Raw genomic sequence first — 22,797 nt, 5'->3', positions numbered from 1 at the left:
CATAATTTTTTTATATGAGTAAAACTTTTTTGATCCACCAAATTAGAAATAATTCCATTTGTGAATGAACTTTTAAAACAAGTGTGTGTTATTAGCTATTAACATGCTGGGTTATTAATTATGCTACTTTTTATATTTGACTTTATGAAAGCCACTTATGATGAAAGTTCTCACCTACTCTATAAAAATAGCCTTATTAGCTTGCACAATGTATTTGTATTTTTTTGATATAGAAGAAGACACACTAAAGCAACAGTTTGGTAGGGGACTGTGTAGAGAAAGAGAAAAAAAGGAGAAGGGGTAGAGAAGACCCACTTCTCTCCTCTTTTTTCTCCTTTTTTTCAGACTAATGTACACGTCTTTTCATGTATCCATATATTTAGTATATACTGTCTTACAAAAAAAAAAGAAGATACGCATGGAATTATGACAGAGAAATTTGGTTTCATGGTGTAAAAATATAAGAGGAGGAAGAAAAAAGGTATTTCGTTGTATATATGTTTACTTTTTTAGTCACGTATTTACAACTCTTTTAAGACGTTGTGATCCATTAACCACTTTGCATATACAAAACGATCTACATATCTCATTGAGGTTCAATTTTTATTTCTCTCAAGATTTCATCGTTCCTAGTAAAGGTCAGTGATCTTTTGTAATTATTTTGATACAGTAGTACATAATTCAAACATTATTATAATAGGTTTGAGGATAATAAAGAAAAACCTGTAATGATTCATTTATTTATTTCTTAAGTTCATGATAAAACTTTAAATATAATGATGTTCAAACTTGAATAAATGTCCTTTAAAAAAAAAGTAAAACAGAAAAATTTGAAAAAAGAAAAATGTACTTCATGGACTATATTAAAGAAACACTACACTTTTGATTTTAATAAATTTGTAGAATTATTTATCTAAAATAAAATAAATTTGTAAAAACGATATGTCAAAAAAATTTAAAATATACAAATTCAAATAGTTAATTAAAGAAAATTATATGCTGTAGTATCTTAAACTTAGAGTAAAGTAGACTAATAAAATTATGTGCGGTTAGAAAGAAACTATCATTTGAAGAACAATTATAATTGATCTTTACATACTACTTTTATACGTATTCCATAAGTAAATCAAATATTGTAATATGAGCACTTGATATTTGTTTTATATTGTATCATTTTCAAAATACAATACATGTAGGCATATCTTTTTATAGATATTTTCTTACTTACTTAAGAAAGAACCGTGTAGACTACAGGGTTCATAATTGAAATCTAGAAAACTTTGATCTAGAATTGGAACCAGTTTAATTTCGGAAACTATGGTAGCTACGTTAACTAAACTTTGTACATATGCTGGCACAAGTGTTGCCATTAATAATCTTTACTGTGCCTTCATCGAATTTGATTATGGCCTTGATTTACCGCTGCAAGCTTTGATTGGCGGTAATTCTATAATTGGGACTCATGGAGTTTCAATGTTCTTCAACAGAAGCTTTATGTACTTCGAGATTCAGTACCTTTGTTTGGCAGGCCATGGCTTGAACATGCAAAGTAGAAGGAAACATCGAGTGGGTTGGCATCTGCTGAGTATAGTGGCCACATTTTTTTCGACATAATGAATGCTCTTCTCTAAAAATATCCTCTAATTTATGTGCCAATGTACCATCTTGTTGAAGCTTGTCTCGATGCGACTTCATTAATAGCCTTTTTGATGTTGTATATAGTTTGCCTGCTTTCCTATTTTAAGTCTTGGATCTCTGTTAGTGGTTATTCCAGGGCAAATATATCAGCAATCTTGTTGTTTCTGTTTGTGAGGGCATTTTTCGATTTATCGTGTTATTTTTTTTTTTCAGGGGACGTCAATACGGGCAGTTTGTTAGCTAATGGGAGAAATTATAAATTCTTGTCATGTATTTTCTTATTCCTTTCTTGTATAAGTGTCCAAATTGTATTTCGATTAATGACTTTTGAAAAAAATCTTTTTATGATTCAAAATTTACCTGTTAAATTTTTATTTTACTTCATATTGAAAATTTACTTTCTGTATAATTTCATTTTTTTTATGACACAACTATATGTCGATTGTAAGTATATTAAGCATTGTTTCTTCTAAAAAATCATTTTTTTTAAATAGTGGGGTTTGAGCTTTTAAGATGGAATTTATGTTTTCCTCGCCGAAATCGGTGTCGTTCAATGATTAAAAGCTTTTTGGCTATAAGAAAATACAGGCATTTATTATTACATATTATTGGTCTGAACTTTTTCTACAACTAACACTATTACATATACGTCAATATATCATTCAAAATCCATTGAATTATATAAGCAAAGTTTGTCTGTCCATGCCTCACTTTTTTAGTGTGCGCTTAATATCAAGGAACTATGTGACTTCTTGATCTAAGAAATAAAAATGTAGCATCGGGAGTATGTAACTGAAGCTCAACGCGTCATGTTAAAAATAAAAAGAAAAGTTATTTTTATTAATAACTGTTATTGAATGTACTTTGTTACTATGGAACAAAATAAGGAATTTATGAATACAAGATGTTTTTTAAACTGTTTAAGTTATGGCCCTTTCAAACAGCATAGGGGTTGTTGTAGCCCCTTTCACTGAGAAAATACAAATTTCTTATTTGGTTTGCTAGAAAACAAAAAATAGTTTCATTTTGTCAAATGAAAAATTAGTCACCCTTCCTCAACATTGCTTTATTTCTCATGGTAGACGACTACCAAGGCTTATTTTACCGTGAACGGACTTAAGGCAAAATAAATGTGTGGGCATTTTCTCTTATTAAAATTCCTTTAATTGGTCAGAAGGAGGAGTCACTGATTAAGTATAATTAAACATTATATTGCTACATTTATCTACCTTTGTCTTTGAAGTCCATATGCATTAAGTATATTTTTATTCTCTCTAATTTCTTAAATTTCGAATTTAATTTTCTAATTTTGTTTTTCTTTTTTTCACATAACCTTTTTTTTAGTTTTTGAAAAGTACATATGAGATAGATGCTCTTTGCAGGCTTAATTTATATAATCAAGTGCAGAGCCGGGGAGGGGGGCATATGGCAAAAAATATATCCTTGAAGAATTAAATTGATACGTTTATTAGGAAGATGAATTTATCCGTGATAAATGCGCCTATTTAATTTTTACAATCACCCATTTGGGCGACTGATATTTGAAATTAATCGCATACAAATAATTCTTATCCTTTTCACATTTCTAATGATAAAATAAATATACAATAAAAGGACGATCAATGAGTAAAATTCTATAACTGGATTCAAATCGATAATTTTAGCTAAACAATAGCAAAAAAAAATTGACATTTTACAGATTTTCAAATCAAAACACATCCAAAAAGGACTATTTTTTTTGGACGTTTGATGGATATTTTCTTGTTAAGAGGAATAAAATGCAAAATAAAAAATATCTTGCGATACCAAATTGCCAACTTTTGTCCATCGGTACAGTCTAATGCTCATGATGATCTACTTCTTTACATCAGAGGCCATAAAGCCGAAAACCTTTGCTTGGGCCGGATATTTGGTGTGGTAAATCCCTTGGATCTCTTCTTTTGTTGACTAAATGATTAGTATTGTTATTTTATTTTAAAAGGACGGTGGAAACAGAATATCAAAAAATAATCATTAAACTTTTTAATAGTAATGAGAAAATACAGTAATTAACAGTCCACGTTTTGCTATCTTACTCTCTATATATCTTTGTATGTTTGAATATATCATTTAGGTAAAGAAATTTTTGAGTGTAGATACTTGATCTAAGAAATAAACATACAATTGATTGTGCTCGTCAGATTCACAAGAGGGAGTATATAGTTGTACGCATAAAAACAGTATCTAAAAATGAAGGAAATCTCTCATCATGTCATATTAAAAAAATATCAAGCTACAATTCTTGAGAAGATAAACTCTTAGTATTAAGTGAATACGTGTGACTGTGCTCATGTAAAACGGAGTGTTACACTGAGAATTTCTTCCGAAGTTGTCTTTTGTATTATTAAAGTAAAGTTTGTCCATTCGTCGACGCCTAATAACTGCGGACAATGCCGGATACCAACTCTAGTACGATATGTTAAAAGAATAACAAGGGGATATGTCTACAAATTTTGAGACTTTTGATGCATTTTTTATTTAAGTAAATATTATTTCAATATAATGGAGGCTGTATCAAATTTTACCTGTTTGGACAATACTTTAGAGTGTCTCTTTTTAAATTTTTTATTCAGGCATATATTTTTATATCAGCACATATAAACTCGATCTAGGATTTTTTGACAGTTACTTGACTGAAAAAGAGCCTACTAACATTTGCAAGCGGGAGTGTTAATTTTTTCACTCTATTCATTGTCCGTATTGAAAGAGGTCAAATGATTACACACAGAGATACAAATAATATGAAAGGCCGGTATGTTAAATAAAACCATAAATTAATGTGGCCACTCTAACAATTGGAAGCGTGTTTGGATAGAGAGCAGCCTAGTTCTGATAACGTTTCATTAAATTAACTGCGAGCACCTTTAAGATTAAGGAAATAAACCCAAAGCCCAATTCGTATCCAGCAATCTATATGCAGACTTACATCAATGTTGATCCTAAATTTCACTCCGAGTCCAATAAAGACCTACACTTATAACTCTGCAACAGATCCAAAGTGTTAGTCTTCATCTTTCCCGCACTCTTGATTTTTTTTTTACTAATTATCATCTTTTCATGAATAAAAGAATAATAGTGATATTCTTTGATAAATAAAAAATATTTTCAAGTAGTAATTGCAGAAAGAGTGCAATCTTTTGTACTCCTGCTTATGTATAACGAAAGACGAATGTATTCGTCCACATAAAACACAACTTTAAAATATTTTAAGTAAAACTGATTGTTAATGTCCATAGGTACAGGTAAAAAACAGCGTAAAATCTTCTTGCAGCAAACGTGTAGCCTTCATTTGCACTGCTTAAAAAATATATTTAAACTATTCATTAAATTTTTCTGTACATACATATATTGGGCACACAGAAATACAATGAATGTTCCGTGCAACTTTTATCTGTTTTTACATGCTCTTTATTGGGTTTAAAAAACAAACATATTTACTTTGTCATAAATTATTGTACCTACAAACATATGTTTATACCTTAGTAAGTACCTTATTATCGGCTTCATTAAAAGTTATTCAATAAACACACATTGATTCATATATTTGTTTTTATTGATATTTACTTTTATGCAATTATAGGAGTCAATAAAAGTATAGAGAAATATCTTGTTAATTATCTTATAGAGAACATTTTTGCGCATAATGTATGTATATGTTATATACCTAATATCTATAATAATTTCTCATAATATCACCAAATATTTAAATATACCTACATACCCATTGATATTTTTTAATATTCTATTTGATGAAAGGTATAAAATTCCAGGAATGTTTTAATAATATCGATAGACAAAACTTTGATAATACTCCTACAGAGGTATACCTCCAAGGGATTTATTTCAAATTATGAAAATTTAGTAAATTATAAACTCAGATGAAAATGAACGTGTCAAAAAGAAAAGAAAAGCAGGATTTATATTCACAAAATTGGATCTATGTGCGTACATATCTATATAAGTATAGGTATACATACGAACATCAATAATGTGATCAATTTACATATCATTGTTAGTTTAAAATGCATATTATATACCTATACAGATACATAATCTAGTTAAGTATGTACATATATCAAACAAACGAGCTATAAATTATTGAATCTTCGCATGCAACTTTTATTGACTATCTCCTTTTTAATGAAGTAGATTTGAAAGAAAGAACATCTTTGGGAATTAATGTATTTATTTGGTAAAATATTGAATTAATTTGTTGTAAAGTGTTTGAATTCGGGTTATCATTCACGTCATTATCTCATAAACACACACATATACAGTTTATTTTTGTGTCAGCTATCTAATCCCCTCCCTCTAATAAGTATTCTAAGGGTTGATAGGTTGAATTAGCTCATGTTAAGCTGTGAACTATTATCAACAGCTATTGAGTAATAGTTCTATAGTTATAAGAACTGGGCCGTAACTGTCTAACTGCAAACTGATTTGGGGCATTTTTTTTTTTGTATGAAAGGTTGTGTGATACAATAAAGACAACAACATGTATTAAGGTTATTTTTTTGTCAGTCCACATTTATTCGGTCCAGTACAGCCTTATGACCGATCTGTAACACCATCGGTCCTTCGAACTGTTAGTATTAAAAGAACCGGAAGGGACCGGAACAGAACAAGACATGACTGCAGTCTTCAGTCTTAAATAAGGACCAACACATCACTAATTATGAAGAAGTCAATAAATTATGGGTTTATAATAAAATTATATTTCTTGGACTTCCAATTGAATGAATATGAATAGATTGGTTAATGACCTGAGTTAGACTTTTCTTCCAATGAAAAATCAAACTTTTTTTTATTTTACTATTATATTGCACATTTGAATATGCAATGTGTGATTGCTAAATAACATTATTATTTTTTTTTTCCTTTGAGTCTTTTAATTTTTTTTTAAAACAATTTTGATGCAAAAACTTGACAAACTTTAATCCTATTTACTATGACCAAAATCCTCATCAGAATACCACTGGTGTAGATACTAGGTAAGAAGCTCCAGTGTCTTGCCCCCGTTTGGGCCTCCACTTCCAGAATTTTGTCTGTATACAGATTTGTTTCCATCTTAAAAAGATTTATAGTAAGATCTAGATGTGGGAGCGGCTCTTGAACCACCTTCATTCTTTACATGGTGCTTAACAGTTGACAGTACAATTTCTAAGAGAAGGTGCAGAAATTCATGGATATATGGGAATCTATCATTAGTGAGATACCAATAGTGATGTTTTCAAATAAATGGTTCCTTTCGTATCCTTGATATTTATAAGAATTATTGCTTTTATGAAGATTAAGTACATCAGAATTGTTATGGCTGTATGAACGTCCTTTTTAGACATAATGAAAGAGGTGTTAATAGATTTCGATCATATTTACCTTAAGCATAAATATCCTTACAGCTTTCATAGAGAGGGACGACAAATAAATGGAATTACGTAGTTCAATTGACAATGCGCTCAGGAGTAATTATTACTGTGAACTTAATGTGCGTAGGTTTGATACTCGGTTGTTCCTAGACATAGAAATGTACTCAATGTATATGGACTTGAAATACCATTTCCAGGTCAGATTGAGTAATTATAATACTGTAATGTTTATTGACACTTTATCACTGATCTCAGCTATACAAATATTAAAAAAACTCTCTATAAAAAAGAAAAGCCATTAGGGCTTGAATTTAAATTATAAATAAATAGAAATACATAAATACTAGGGCAAATCAGAACTATAGATCGGATAAACTAACTCACAAAAAATTAACTAACAAACATGTTTATTTTAATAAAGCAAAGTTTATCTGTATATATAAATGTATTTTTGGATGTTTGAAAGAAGATATTTTTTACCTGAGAAACAACAACTTAGTAATCTCAATTAAATCTCGCCGGCGTTTTCCATTTAGTATGGAATGTTTATACAGGCTTCAAAGTATACAAGGAAAAGTGCAACAACTCTTGCAACTATCCCTTTTGTACTGAGTGCATGTTAAAAAATCTTGAACGTCTCCTCATTGAGGGAGTTATGAACTTCGATAAAATTACATCTACTGATAGTATAATAATCAATAGTCTAAAGGATATCAGTTTTCATGAAAAACAATTCAAAACTGACTGCGATATTACAAAACCAATTATCCTCAAAAAACTACCTGTATCCCTGAAAAACAGCTTTTATCAAATATCTTAAGGAAAAGTTGACAAAACTTATTGATTTTTTTCACAATAATCGATATTATATTTTACACCCGTGACGTACGTTTGACATGGCTGTTGCTTTTTCGATGTTTGAGAAGTAAACACTGTCCCCTGTCTCTCCCTAGTATTAATATCAACAATAGGTATATATTATTTTATTTAAACTGATTCTTTATTCACTTTTAATATATGGTAATACATAAATATAGTATCTAAATAAATAAATAAAACAATTCATAATCGTAGTCAATTTAGAACGAAAAAATATTATTAAGAAGTAGTAGATAATATTTTGATTTAAAAAATTAATGAAATGAAATAATAAAATTTTTGTTTTGAAATAACATTTGGTATCAATAATGGATGAGATGATACATTTTTTTATTCTACGCTTAATGAATAAATTTTTAATTGTAGAACTCTAGTTTTAATTCTTCCCAGCCATAAAGGTTGTCTACTTTATTTTATTCCTCTGACCCTAATTTCTTCTTTACCCTAGACCCCCTTTGTCCATGAAAAGTTGTTTAGAGCAGCACGGTTAAAACTCCTGTTGAGGTAAACATTGTTATATTGTGTGATAAACATTGTCATATTGTGCTACATATAATAAACATTGTAATTTACAGATAACTTTTGAGGCTACTTGTTCGAGATTACTAGCTTCCCCAAACCCCTAAAAGAGTTTCTGTTTCGATGGGTTGCTATCCATTTTAAACTCAATCCCTTGGCTAATTTCTTGAAGTATATACTTAGTAATAAAAATTGTTTGTATTTTGGGCATGTTAAAAAATGAAACCAAAAATAAATATGGTAACCATAACAATTTCAAAAATATTTTGGACTAGCTTTCATGACGTTTATAAGATCACCAACAATCAAGTGTTATTAGGAAAAAGAGTAGAAGGAAAAAGAGGAGAAGGAAATAGAGGAGAATGAAATAAACAAGGACATGGCAAGAATTACTCTGATGTCGATCTTCAATTTGCCTCGTAGTCCAACAAGGACTTATAATTATAACTCTGCAAAAATCCTCATGGTGGGTACTCTCCGTCTTTTATAAGCACAAAAAAATGTTCGACCAAGTTGAATGTAGTATAAAGAAAGTTCACTACTCAGAAGTTAAATAATAATGAGAACAACTACGGAAAAGAAAATTAATTCTTCAGATTTCGAATTCCAAAAAAAGGGCTAGCTAAAATATACAAAATTTATATGACTAAACATTGTCAAAATTGTGCTTTAGATAATAAACATTGTACCTTAATTTTAACTTTTGAGGGCACTCGCTCGAGATCAATAGCTCCCCAAACCCTTGAAAAGTTCGTGGTTCAATGGCTTCCTACACAATTTGGACTCTACACCCTCCCTAATTTATTGTAGGTTATACTTCAAAGAGCTGCAGTCCATGAAATTATGCAATATTGTTTTTGGTATATTAATTTTAAGTACAACATAGATAATATTTCAATGTACTTCAATGAACAAACATGATCTTTTAAGACCTTCATTTTCACATTAATTGGATGAACAAGGGGGGTGAATGTAAAATCCATTTTAGCGTTAAAATGATATCATATTGATATATGTATGCTTATAGTATGAAATAAACCCACTGATGATAATGTATAAAGAGGATAGATATATCAACATTGATATATGTACGTGTGTAATGTCTATGCATGAGTGTACATCGGTATACCTATACAACACTCTTGATTAGAAATCTATGACAATACTCTTACTACATATTTATGCAGATGAAATGGAGTATTAAGGTAAATCAAAGTAAAAAAAAATGTTAAAATAACCTTACAATACAGGTATAAATTTATTCTTAAGTATGTATGTATACGCAATTTTTATTTCAAATAAGTGGGTATATATTAAATGTAGGTATATATATATAGTTTCCAATAAAAGTTGTAGGATCTGATTAATTTGAGGCATGTACATGCATACATACTTTTTTTGTTTTTGTAGAAAAGCTGATCTCTTCATTTTTTTTTAATAAGAAAATAAAATACTCAAAATAAGTAATTATCGGTAATAAAACTCAAATTTTGATTGGTGTCAGTCTTAATTTTTTATTTGAAATACAGGGTGGTCTCTTGAAATTTAAAGAACTTACTATTTCAATAATTAATGAAGGTTGAGTTATTGGGAAATTAGTTCATTATTTGATATTTTAAAGTATAAACAACTATTTACAAAAAACCCTGAGCTTTCTAGCTTACAAGTAGAGAAAATGACACTTGAACGTGATCAAAAAATTCCATTTGCACACCCCAAGCAGTTGGGCGTCTCAAAAACCACCATTTACGCTGTCAGTAAGTCCAAAACGTTGGAAAGGAAAAAAGGTTCTTTCAAAAAGGCCAAACTGGACCTTTATGTTTTAAATAAAACAGCTCAGCCCAATCCTCTCATGTCCATGAGGGCCTATGCAAGAGATCTCGGGATTTAGCTACAGATTTTCGAGGGAGCCATAAAAAAAAGGGGGTAAAAAGGCCACTTTTGACACCAGCAATGAAATAAACCCATCTCCATCTTTTACCTTTTTGCCCCTCCCCCTGTGACCATACATTTTGAATATTTGTCGAGAAGAAAGCCTGTAGAGACCCTCAATGCCACTGTCAGCCAGTACTGGGACACCATGGCAGGGGACTACATCCGCAGTGGACCAGGCCTTCCGCCGCCGCCTGGAGGCTATCCTTGCCGCTAAGGAAGGCTAGTTTAATGATTATGGGAACTTAGACACACATCTGTTTATAGTATTAATTTTGTTGAAACTTTATAGCTAATTAATAAATTATATCTTGTTGATTTTAAAATTCAAAGTGTTCAGATTTTAATGTACCACTTGGTACTGCAACAAAAGCTTCAAGTAATAATATTAAATTATATTTTGTTATGAAAAAGATCAAAGACTAACTTTTTCAAAAAAAAAAAATCAAAATCATGCTATTGTAGAGTTTTTTTTTGTGAGAGAGTACTTTCGCTCGTTGTTAAACTTTAGTTTAAGTCAAATTCATTTTTTTTTTTTGAATTATATATATTTTTTAATGAGTTCACCTAAACGTCTGCACGATTTCATTCAATTTTACTAACCGTTTTTATACAATTTTATGAAAATACTATATATATATTTTTTTTTAATATGACGCACACGTTCGATTGCATTGTTTTTTGTTTGTTTGTTTAGGTTCTAGATATACTGCACCAAACCAGAACTCAATCAGGTATCAACTGTTAGAGGTTCATCCATGAGTTTTTAACTTTATAATTACAAAAAATATTATTACATAACATATTAAAAATCCTGTAATAGTTGCTCCTCCATTGATCCTTTTTCCCCCATAAACTCAATAGTTAAAATATTTAAGACATTGTACTTCATATGTTTATCCTTTGTGGATTTTTTAATTTAATATTATATATTTAATTTATTATATTTATTAAACTGCTTAGAAGTTCAACAACCTCGTCCAATATACCATGTTTCTTCTTTTTGACTTATGTTACACATTCGACCTTTTTTCCTCAAGCTTTTGCTTGATATTTTTTTTGTCTTGTGTGGACTAATACTACTCAACTCAGTATTATCCTGGAGTGTAACTTTTTTATTTTCCTCGTTCCTTTGCTCTCTTTTCCTTTTCACATTGTTGTTGCGTCCCCCTCAGTGATAGAGTTTTCACCAACCTTGTTTTTATCATAATGATGAGGGCTTGTCGCTAAGGCTATCTCTGTGTTGATGGTCTCAACATTCTTTTCACATGACATGGTGTGAGTATCGTTCTCTGTTGCCATTCCTTTTTCTACATTATTTTTTTATTTAGTCTTTTCCTTGATTATTTCTTCCTATGTGATACTTTCCTTGAATGGATTATTTTCTTTAGCTTTAAGTCTATTTAAAATTAATTTCTTATAATCTTTGTAACCTTTTGGGTTTTGATTACAATTTCCATGTCCCAAATTAAAACAAATTGAACATTGCTTGATTGCATTTGCAAATTCTATATGAAGGATCCTACCATTTATAGGAAAGAATATTGGATGATTTTTGGGTGAGTCCTTAACTAAGACGTTCAATGAAGAGCTCAATTGTGTTGGGAGATGGGGAAGTTGTTTCAAAATTGTGGGAACTTCTAAGCTCCTTTACCTCATTAGGTTCATGCTGAGCTACTTTAATTCCTTCAACTTTAGCAAAAGGAGCTAAATGATTAGCTACTTCATCATAAGATACCCTCCCCTACGCATGCTTTAATCTGATATTGAAGTTTCTTTTTCTTTGTATCATGTCAGTATAATATTGACACTCTATTTTTGTGTTAAAGGGATTGCCTTCTTTGTCTTTTAACCCTGCCGTGTGAGGGAAATATATTATTTTACCCAGAAGACTGAAGGATTGAGGTTTCAGTAGAATTATTTCAAGTTGATAGGAGATTTCATAGGAGACATATCTAAAATCCATTAGATTAAGGCCTAAATTATTCCTTGCAATGACAACAACGTTTTCCGAATTCATCTGTTGGAAGGATATTCTTCTACGATCGTTTATATCACTAACAATTAATAAGATCCAACAACTCTCAGAATTTGTGAATATGTCCATTCCATCACGCTTAAATCCTTGAGATACAAGCGAATGGGAGGAGTCGTTTAGTTTTATTGATCTTTTTTTTTTGTCCAACAATATCAAAGTAAGAACATTAAATTACCTTCCTTATCGTTAGTTGTGACTTTGATGCAATGTCTTATGTTGATGTTATTTAGAGATAGCAAAATAATTGAAAATAAATTAAAAGATTCTTTTTGAAAGGCAATATTGGAACCAAATAACATCTTATAAATAAAATAAAGGCTGTAAACCAGGGATGTTCAACCTCTAAATAAAATAGGCTGCATTGCCACTTTAAATAATTTAATGAGCCACAGAACCTATTAAATTAAATTTCGTGAAAAACAAAACTAATATTTACAAATTTATTTCAAATTTTGGCGAAATATAAAAAAAAGACAATGTATGAGGGGATCCTCAGTTTGAAAATAACAATCTCTGCCCCACCGTATTTTGATAATTCATCATATTTCAGAGGGAGTCGCTGTCAATGCTTTTGACGGCCAATTAAAAAAAAGAAAAGAAGACCACTACACCTTATCTTAAGAGGTTATAGAGGATGTTTCCTCGTTATCCTCATATTCTTTTTCAGTAAACAATCGCTGAGGTTCACCGTTACCAATAATAGGTTTCAAGTGAGGTATCTTAGAATATCAAAGTAAAACCTCCTTACAACATGCGTCATATTACCGTTTACACACAAGATTGTTTCTAAAACTTTATAAAATACTAGTTCCCGAAGATAGTGAGGACAAAATTATGTTCTCTTTTAGTGAATTATAACTGAAATTGACATTTTAATTCAATAGAAACATCCCTTCACCCTCTTTCTAAAGGCTGCCCAAACCTAACATATCTTTTTGCAGGCACCTCCCTCGACCTTTTCCTAGATGGAACTGTTGAAAGGGTTAAGATGGGGGGAGGACTGGGAGGTCTCATGTTCTTGGACACATTCAAAAGAACCTTAGCTCTAGGTAAACTTTTCTCCTTCGTGGCCGCTATAATGAGATATTTATTCTTCATTGGTCATGATTTTGCTCCCAGGTTATCATAATTGTTCTTTGGAGCTAACATCGTTCACATTCATCTTCTTGGCCATACCATGAGTTGTTCTCACTGGATTTCTAGCAAGTTGTTTTTGACATAAATAATCATGGCCTTTATTCTAAATCTTCGTTTCAGACCTTGACCTGACTTTCTGGCGACTTTTCTTTGGATTTGAAATTGCTTTTCAATACCATACACGGCTGACCAGCTGATGTTGAGGTCATTGGCAATCGGTTGGGGTCTTCCAGCTTGCGAGCATTTCCAGTACAATAATTTGTGTTTATTTCCTTAATCTCATAGCTACTTCTTAATAATCCAGTATGCCGTTATGCCATCTATGATTGTATCCTTCCAATCATTTTTCAAATTGTCAGGGTTACCATATTAATTTTTGATTAATTTTTTTACATACAGGTAGGCAAGGTATATTTATGACAACTCTCTACATTATATTTTATCCATACATAATTATCATATCATGGAACATGATTCCATCTACATACATAAAAGAATAATGATAGGTTCATAAAAGATAAAGGTTATGTCTGAAGAAAAATATGAAGATGCTAGATCCCTTGTAAAAATAAAGGTTGTTGGGGGGGGAAATCCAATTTACCATAAACCATTTTAATTAAGTTTGTATTCTTAACCTTTAATATACATTGTTGTTTCAATGTTTTTAAACAATCATTAATTAGATCATATAATCCCCCCGTATGTTTATATATGTATAAGGAGTTCAATTCATTCACTTCTTAATATTGATTCATCCTAATTAATGAGTGGCGCGTTAGTTTTCCAATTAACAATTGCCGAAAATACAATATAAAAGACAGACTTTACACATACAAGGTGAAAATAAATAAAAAATCCGTTTTTAAAATTTAAAAATAATTAATAAATAAAAATATTAATTAAATTTAATATAAAAGTCGCAAGTATATAGATTATTAAATTTAAATTCCAAATTTGAACCATGTATATTTTCGAAAGGAAAAGAATCCCAGGATTTTGGAGTTATTCACTGTATCGACGCTGGAATGGTGGAAGTGACAAGTCTTCCTCTCGGGTACCCCCTCCCCTAAAAAAACCCAAAAAAACACAGAGGTTTTAGTTGTGTTGATGACGGGGGGGAGGGGGCATCTCCTTTTTTGATGTGTCATAAGGAGAACTAAGTTGTTGCCAAATATATGCTCCATTTGGATATTCCCGCATCGGCGTAGAGTAAATCAACAATTCGTTGCCTTTGGTGTTGTTCCTTTGACATATTTAAAGCAGCCGCCACATGCACCCTTTTTGAAAACTTGAAGTCTAAGAATTCCTTTGATATATTTGTATTTAAAAGAGAAATAAACTATGTTAGGCTGATTACTTAAACAGAAAGTTTTTTCTGGCCTCCCTATAAATACATATATGGGCATTATTACATAATGTAAGCAAAGTCGAATATAAAGGTCTCAATAATGACCTCGTAGAATGCAATGCAATATTATGTACCTAATTAATATATATTTTCCTATACATAATCCTCAAAATATATTGAAAGGTTAATAAATAATATTATAAATGCATACCTTAAACACACAAAAAGAGAACGATCCAATTCGAAATAATAATTATTCATATTATTACGTTTTATATGGTCAAAGCCAATAAAAGTGTCATGATATAAAATGTGTGTTACATGTTTGCATAAACTTGCTTAATAGGAGGTACAACTATTCATGTGTAGTCTACCAGAGATAAATGTCTAATTTGTGAGGTCCCTTTACTATTTGCAGTAATAATCTTATTAATAATTCATTTTTCTTATTATAATCAATTCAAAGTTTGCAAACTTTTTGAAACAAAGTATTTTTGCAACACTATTATTTCACTTCTCTGTTTTTGTTTTTATTGTCTATGAGTAAGAAAAATAATCCAAGCAAAAATTAATATTACTTTTATCGAAGAAAAGAGTTCCAATTTATTTCTTAAAAGTTACTTTAGTTAATTTTTGAGCTTTTCTTTTGGGTATGTATTGTTGTTACAATAGAAAAATGAGTTTTATATTTTGGACAACTTCCTTTTATTCAGTGGCTCTCATACGATGGTACGAGGATGTTTGATTTAAAGAAGGGGAGTTCTATTAAAAATGTATTTCATCCTCAATTTTGTGTAATTGTTAATCAAAATTTGTCTTATTTTGAATAATGGTGTTTTATGGGAATTTAAAAAGTCTGAGAACTGTTGTTGGGGGGGGGGGGCACATCTCGTCTGTACAACTTTTGAGTTTTTTGGAGGTACAACAAAGAGCACCATATTGTTTCTGAATATATGCTCCATTTGGATAAGTAGTACGCTTGACAACGTCCTGAAACACCTGAATGTAGGCATACATTTCTTTCTTGACCCATTGATAGGAAAAAAGTGGAGTGGAATGACTTAAAAATCTGGAGATGATAGCCCAAACCATTACTGAGCTGGAAATTTAGTTCGAGTGACTCCTTCTACTTTCTCTAGTACACCTTACAAGGATTGTGGGAGGATCTGCAATTCAGTCCTACAAGCTTTTGTGGAGTGTCAAGCAGTATTTAATTTGTTGTGTTTATTAAGGCATATGCTACGTTGTTAGGTTTGGTGGGTTTGCCTTCAAATTATATGAAACCTAATATCTTGTTCGGGATTCCTCTGTAAAGAAATTCCAACCTTTAAATGGGTGGAGTAAATTATGTATTAATAAGTTCTAAAGCACTTATAGCAAGTCCACTTACTTCTGGCAATGAACTGCGATTGAGGGAAATTAGATCGGTAATTATTACATCTGCAGCAAGATTTGCTGTTTTTTACTTCCGTATTCATAGAGGAAATTCCTTGGAATGGTATTTCGCCTAAGATTCGTTAAAATATTTTCCTTCTTGGTCGGTAAGATATTATCTTAAACTAAAGCCCATAATAGATAGATTCCGAAAAAAGTATAAAATAATATGAGAATCGTATTTTGGGTCTTATGTTACTACTTATGAACATTCTTTGAAACTAATTTTTTCGTTCTGGTTGAGTTGTGTATGTTACTCGGTTGTATGTGTATTTTTGATTTTAGAAAGTGATAAAAATCATTACGTATTTGGCTTAGCTCTCTTAATGCATAAATATTTTTATAAAATTTGTTTTTTCGATGTTTTATGTTCAAAGGAAAAAAATTGGGGGGTTAGGCTATAATTGTGGTGAGAATTTTAAACTAGAACCTTTATTTATTACCTTTATTTTCGCATTCCCTCTTCATTTTTTATTTTTTCATTGCTGTTATGAATGTTTTATATGCATATATTTTTGTGAAATAAACTCCCTAATTTAAAAAAAAAAAAAAAAATGGAGCCTAACTTCTTTTGTGACTTCAGGATAATTTCTTGGATGATATTGTGATCCTCCAATAAGACGGCGCTCCTGCCAACACTGGCAATGCTGCTCAAAGATTTTCAGTAAATAAATATGGCCCCTGTATTCACCCGACGCCAACTCTTTGGGCTACGTCTTCAGGTTGCCTGTAGAGTCTAGTGCCATTAATCTCTAAGCATGAAAATATCATGGGCATGAATGCAATTATAAACAACACTGGGTTGATATTTCCAAAAAAAAAAAAAAAAAAAAAAAACGTGACAAGACTTCAGGAGATGTTTTGAGGGCATTATTGACGCCAAAGGGGACTACATGGAGGATTATAGGAGGCAATATATCATTGCAGCTGCTATATAAATATTTTTTGTTCATATCCAGTAGCTACAATAATTAATATCTTGAAGAGTAGCTTGGTAATAACAACTGTTATATGAATATAAAGAGTGGCCCACGAAACTTTTTTTTTTAATATCGTTATAAAAAAAAGACGAATGGATATTTTTCAATAACTTCTTTTTTATTTGAAAGCCTCAACACTCCAGTTAATAATGAAATACCGCTTTATTCATATGGCTAGCCTTACAGTAGCCCATTCTGTCGACCCAATTTTTCAATACATTTTCGATTGTGTGAGCTTCAATAGCTGCAATGGCGACTCCAATTTCGTGTTTCTAATCGTCAATCGCCTCTGGATGGTTGGCGTAACATTTATTCTTGACGGTTCCCACAAAAAGTAGTCCAACAGAGTCAAATCGCAGCTACGAGGGGGTCAGTTGACGTTGCCATTTCGGCTTATGATGCGATTGTCGAAGACAGTGCGCCAGAGATCCACTGTAACGTTGGCTGTGTGGCACGTAGCACCATCTTGTTGGAACCAAATGTCGTCGATGTATTCCTTTTCCATTTAGGGAAACAAAAAATCTTCCAACATGGCCCGATAGCGCTCACCATTGACCGTAACGGCAGCTCGTTTTCTCGTTTTTTCGCTTTCGGCAAAAGCAGCAATGTTTTCGATTGAGCGCACTGGACGAACACGGGAACGTGTTGTTTTATCCATTAATGAACCAGTTTCGCGCACACGCTTCACAAATTTATCCACAAACTGCCTGGAAGGCGCTTTATTTCGACCAACGTAAATTTCTTGCAGTTTCGCTTGACGACTCTACATTTTGGAAGTAAGTCTTCTGTATTTCCCAATTTTCTTCGAGCGTAAACTCAACAATTTCGTAAACCGAAGACCATTAACAAAATATTAGACACAATGAAAAGGTTACTACAGCTGTCAGACGTAAAAAAAGTGGTAGTTCAAAATGCATCCGCTAGATGGGCCACCCGTTACTTTGCCTGTAAAAAATATTGATGATTAAGTAGTGTTTTCATAGAAACCACAAATCAGAAAGCTTCACTAATAGGCTTTTTCTTTATATTATTGTTTGTACTTAAATCTTGACATTTTGCTAGTTTTTCAGAGCATATGTATATGTTTATGAGAAAGATTGATTTTGATATGAAAAATAAGTATAAAAATATGAGTAAACACATTAAGTAATGCTCAATGAATTAATGTAAAGATTTTCCTCATCAAATGAAAATATATATAATTTTTGGATTGATGGTTTTTTGGATTATTGAATAACTATTAGGGTCATAAAAATATTAAAAATGTATCTAAAAAAAATTATGTTGGATGCATACATATAATACATATACAGGGTGCGTCTCAAAAAGTGACAATATAATGAAATAAAGCTTTTACATACTGTAATTAATTTATTAATAATAGTTATAGAAAATTTGATAAATAGATATTTTCGATAAATACATAAATAACTAATAATGATTTTTTTTAAATTATGCTGCAACACATTTCTCCAAGCGAGAACGGACGGCTATGGCTAGAACAAATTATTGCTTTCAGATCACTAAACGGAGACCTTCAGGGGGGCAATATTTGCATGCCGTGTGGCACAAGGCCTCCTCTCGACAATTGTTAAAACATAGCAATAAGAGCATTTAATTCGGATAATGATGAAATTCATTTCTCCTTATACCAAAATCTCTTTTTTAAAGCCTCCAATAGTATCTTTGGGTGGCATTGGAGGGTTGACAGGTGGTTTCATCTTAACACCAAAAATAGTATTGTCACAATAGACATTCCAGATACAATGAACAACGATATTCCAGAGTACAGTGGTGTACAGCTCCAATTTTACATTTGAAATGTTTCCTGGAAATAATATGAAGACATAACTTTCCCATCATGCCTACAATAATCACGATTTCAATCAAGGTTACGTGTAACAATCTTCCCATTTTCCATCTCGGACATCCCGTTGGATTAAAAAAAAGCGTGCATTCCCAGATGCTGACGACTTCCTTTAACGTCTTAAAATCAATATGAACGCAAAGTAAATTGAGTACTCTTTGATGATGTTGGTTCGGTATCTTTACAGCTACTGAAGCGTGTTTTATCTTTTTAGAAAGCTTTAGAAAAGACTATTTGAATAATGTCATTTTTTTTATGTTTGACTAATAATGTAATCTATTATTAAATTTTTAAACTTACTATCACTTTATGAGCTGCAACCTGTACAAATATATCTAAATAAATGAAAAATCTTTTTTATTAGGTCTTGTTCATGTTTGATGCACAGAGAAACAAATATATAGTGATGACAAGTTGATAAAATGCTTATTTTATTATTGCTATAGAGCTAAATCATTTTTATTTATTCCTTCTTCACTCCATAAAGTAGTTTAAATGTAAGAAATTTCGTTGTGCTTCTTAAACTCTCTTGCTTATACATTATTGCACAGCCCAACTTTGTTTTAGATTACTGAGTTCTTCTATCGAAGCTTTACTTTCAAACAGACGTCTGCTTCACAATGCCAAAATACTATTAAAAATATCTTTCGCGTTTATATATTTCTTTCTCTTCGTTTATACCAATATATGTAATTGAAATATTTTCCATTTATGAGATTATGATTAAAAAGACTACCAAATAGTTTTTAATTTATCTTAATTAAAACTGATGATGAATGAATGGCTTAATAAAAAGTTAATAAGTCGTGTACGGAAATGTAAGTTATTAAAATATACATTTTACCTTTTAGTTTTATTAGATATCAGGGTTGAGTTTATAAAAGAATGTTTATGGTCTCACAAACCTTCGTTCATTCAATGGAAGTACTACTCATAAATGTTCATAAAGTATGTAGGTAGGTACAGTTCAAGAAGATGAATTTAATGGTTTAAAGAGTTTATGTTGTTAATAAACCTCAAGCAAGTCCAATCTACTGCAATCCACTTGTTTATGATGACAAATACACATAAATGTGTAGTTTTTAAATACAAGTCAATACAAAAGAAAGCTAGAATGATTTTTCTAAAAAAATGAGTTTGGAGTACGTTTGTGCTCTTAGGCGAATTATTGTCCATTTATATGAAAAAATTATTTTATTAAGCCAATTAAAGTATCAATTGATTTACACAATAAAATAATGATAACTTGATAGATTTTATTTGAGAGGCCGTATGGGGCCCAAAATAAGTATCTTTCATCAATTATATCTTTTAAATTATAGCTACATTTCATAGGTATGATAACTCATCTCACAAATTTGAGTACAAAGCACATAATTGTCCCAAATATATCTAATAAATATTAGGGTACATGTAAATATGAAATTATGAATAAAATATTAGGATTTTCCCGTTTGATTAATTTTTGTTTAAAACTGTTATTATGATGATGCACCATATGTATAAAATAATGTAGGTACAGAAGGGTTCAGAATTAGAATTAAATTAAATTGTGTGTAAAGATTTTGTAAGCCAAGCCAAAAATATTGCAAGCGCATTTGTCAAAAAAAAGTATTTCTAATAATGTACATTTGAGTTTGTTTGATCTCCCTCTTTCACTAATCTTAAATTTGCAATGCTTTATATGGTCAAGGGAGACCAATGCAGTTTCCAGGGTCAACAAAGATCCCCTGATGGCACCCGAAGATATCTCTTAGGCAAACATTCCAGAGACTTTGTGTGTAATAGCTGCAAGTTAGTTATAAAGCGCCTCCTCCAAGTTGTTGAGAACAAACCAAGCACATTGATAAAGATATCGGTCAATTGGTTGACAATATTGAATCTGTAGAAAGTAATTAATGTATATTCTAATATAAACTATAATATCATAATATATATATATTTTTTAAAAGTTCATTGAATTGATCAGATGGAGTTGCTCTGATTAAGTATAACTAAACATTACCGAATAGTGCATCAAAATCGGAAAACCTACTAATTCAACAATTAATGAAGGTTGAGTTATTGAAATTAGTTCATTATTCGATATATTAATCCATAAACAATTAGTTTAAAAAAAAATTGAGCTCTTTAACTCATGTACAAGTCGAGAAAATAATCCCGGAACGTGATCAACGAATTTACATTTGCGTATTACTAGCAGTTGAGCGTCTGCAGGTCCACCTTCTACGTTCAGCAAGTATGAAACATTGGAAAGGAAGAAGGGCTCTGTTAAAAAGGCCAAACTGTACATTTGCCAGTTATATGAGACAGCTCAGACCAATCCCCTCAAGTTCCAGGAGGGTCTATGCAAGAAATCTCGAGGTTTCACACCAAACTGTCCAGAGAGCTATGAATAAAGTGGGTGGAAAGAGCCTTGTGAGGGTTAAGAGGCCACTTTTGACACATGCAATGAAAGAAGCCTATCTCCTCCGTTACATGACTCTTTTGAGTTCTTTCAAACTGTTTTTTGACACTTTTGTCCCCCTAAAGGAGTGTGTGTCAAACGAAGTTGGGTATGTAAGCAAACGCAGCCACTTAAGTGGAAATCTGCAAATACCCTCCTCATTCAGCTGAAAATTTTCTACAATAAGGTGAATATTCCGATCCTTCCGAATTATCAATCTTGTAAACTAATACTGGATCTTTGCAGTGAAAACAGGAAATTACGTCAAATTCTAGCGTCTCGTAGGGGAAATCAGAATACCTTGACAGAGCTCAAGTTTGAAAAGCACGACTAGACAAAACATTTGTGTATGGGTTAATGGGTTAGTGATGTTATGGAAAAAATTATAGATGAAAAAGATGTCGCATTTTTGGCATCTATGAAATCAGATTGGTTGGCATCCTTTGGTGTTGCAGACAGAAGGAAAGCGGATATGGAGCGTAAAAAAAGCTCGTCGTTGATCTGAAACATCAAGATAAGAAAAACATAAATCTTCAAATTCAATGCATCGTCCAATGCCTGTAAAAAATTTTGAAAGCGACTCTGAGTATACTGGGAACTCGGATAGGATCGAGGAAATCACCAAACAAAAGAAACGTCGTCCCCACAATTAATCTATACCGGTACACCTGCATTAACTCCTCACGTTATTTTAAAAAGGCCTTTGGTAGTCTCTGTTGCGACTCGTTTGAATATCAGTCTTGCTCAACAGGCTGCACTCATCAAAGTGGCCATTGAGGATTCAGGAAGTAATACCTCTTGCATTGCTAAATCGTATTCAATTGTTAGGCTATGAGATCAAGAGCAAATGATATTGCCAAAGAAATAATGAAAAATAGGAATGCGCCGGTTTTCGCAACACTACACTGGAATACCAAACAGCTACCAACACTAAAAAATATAGTTGAGTAAAGATAACCCATTTTAATTGGAAATCCCAGTGAACTTGGTGAAGCAAGATATCTCTCAAGAAGTGGAATGTCAATGAATTTAAAATGAATTTTTAAAATGGCAGTGCAAGCAATCGGTAGTAAATCTACGTTTCGATACAGCAGCTTCGAATACTGGATATATTACAGCTGCTTGTATTTCTATTCAAATTAAACTTGACCGTGCACTCTTGTGGTAAGTATGT

General features: G+C 31.4%; 1 protein-coding gene across 1 annotated transcript in view; it reads left to right on the top strand.

Moving 5' to 3' along the window:
• The first annotated feature begins 517 nt into the window (after positions 1-517).
• LOC121117718 (uncharacterized) overlaps positions 518-22,797 on the top strand; it is a 151,455-nt gene continuing 129,175 nt past the window's right edge. Inside the window, exon 1 of the mRNA XM_040712199.2 lies at positions 518-638. The gene's annotated coding sequence lies outside the window, so the exon portion shown is untranslated. The remainder of the gene's footprint in view (positions 639-22,797) is intronic.

Source organism: Lepeophtheirus salmonis, chromosome 5 (genome assembly GCF_016086655.4).
Source record: "Lepeophtheirus salmonis chromosome 5, UVic_Lsal_1.4, whole genome shotgun sequence".
Taxonomy (NCBI): domain Eukaryota; kingdom Metazoa; phylum Arthropoda; class Copepoda; order Siphonostomatoida; family Caligidae; genus Lepeophtheirus; species Lepeophtheirus salmonis.
This window is presented reverse-complemented; position numbering and strand designations above follow the sequence as displayed.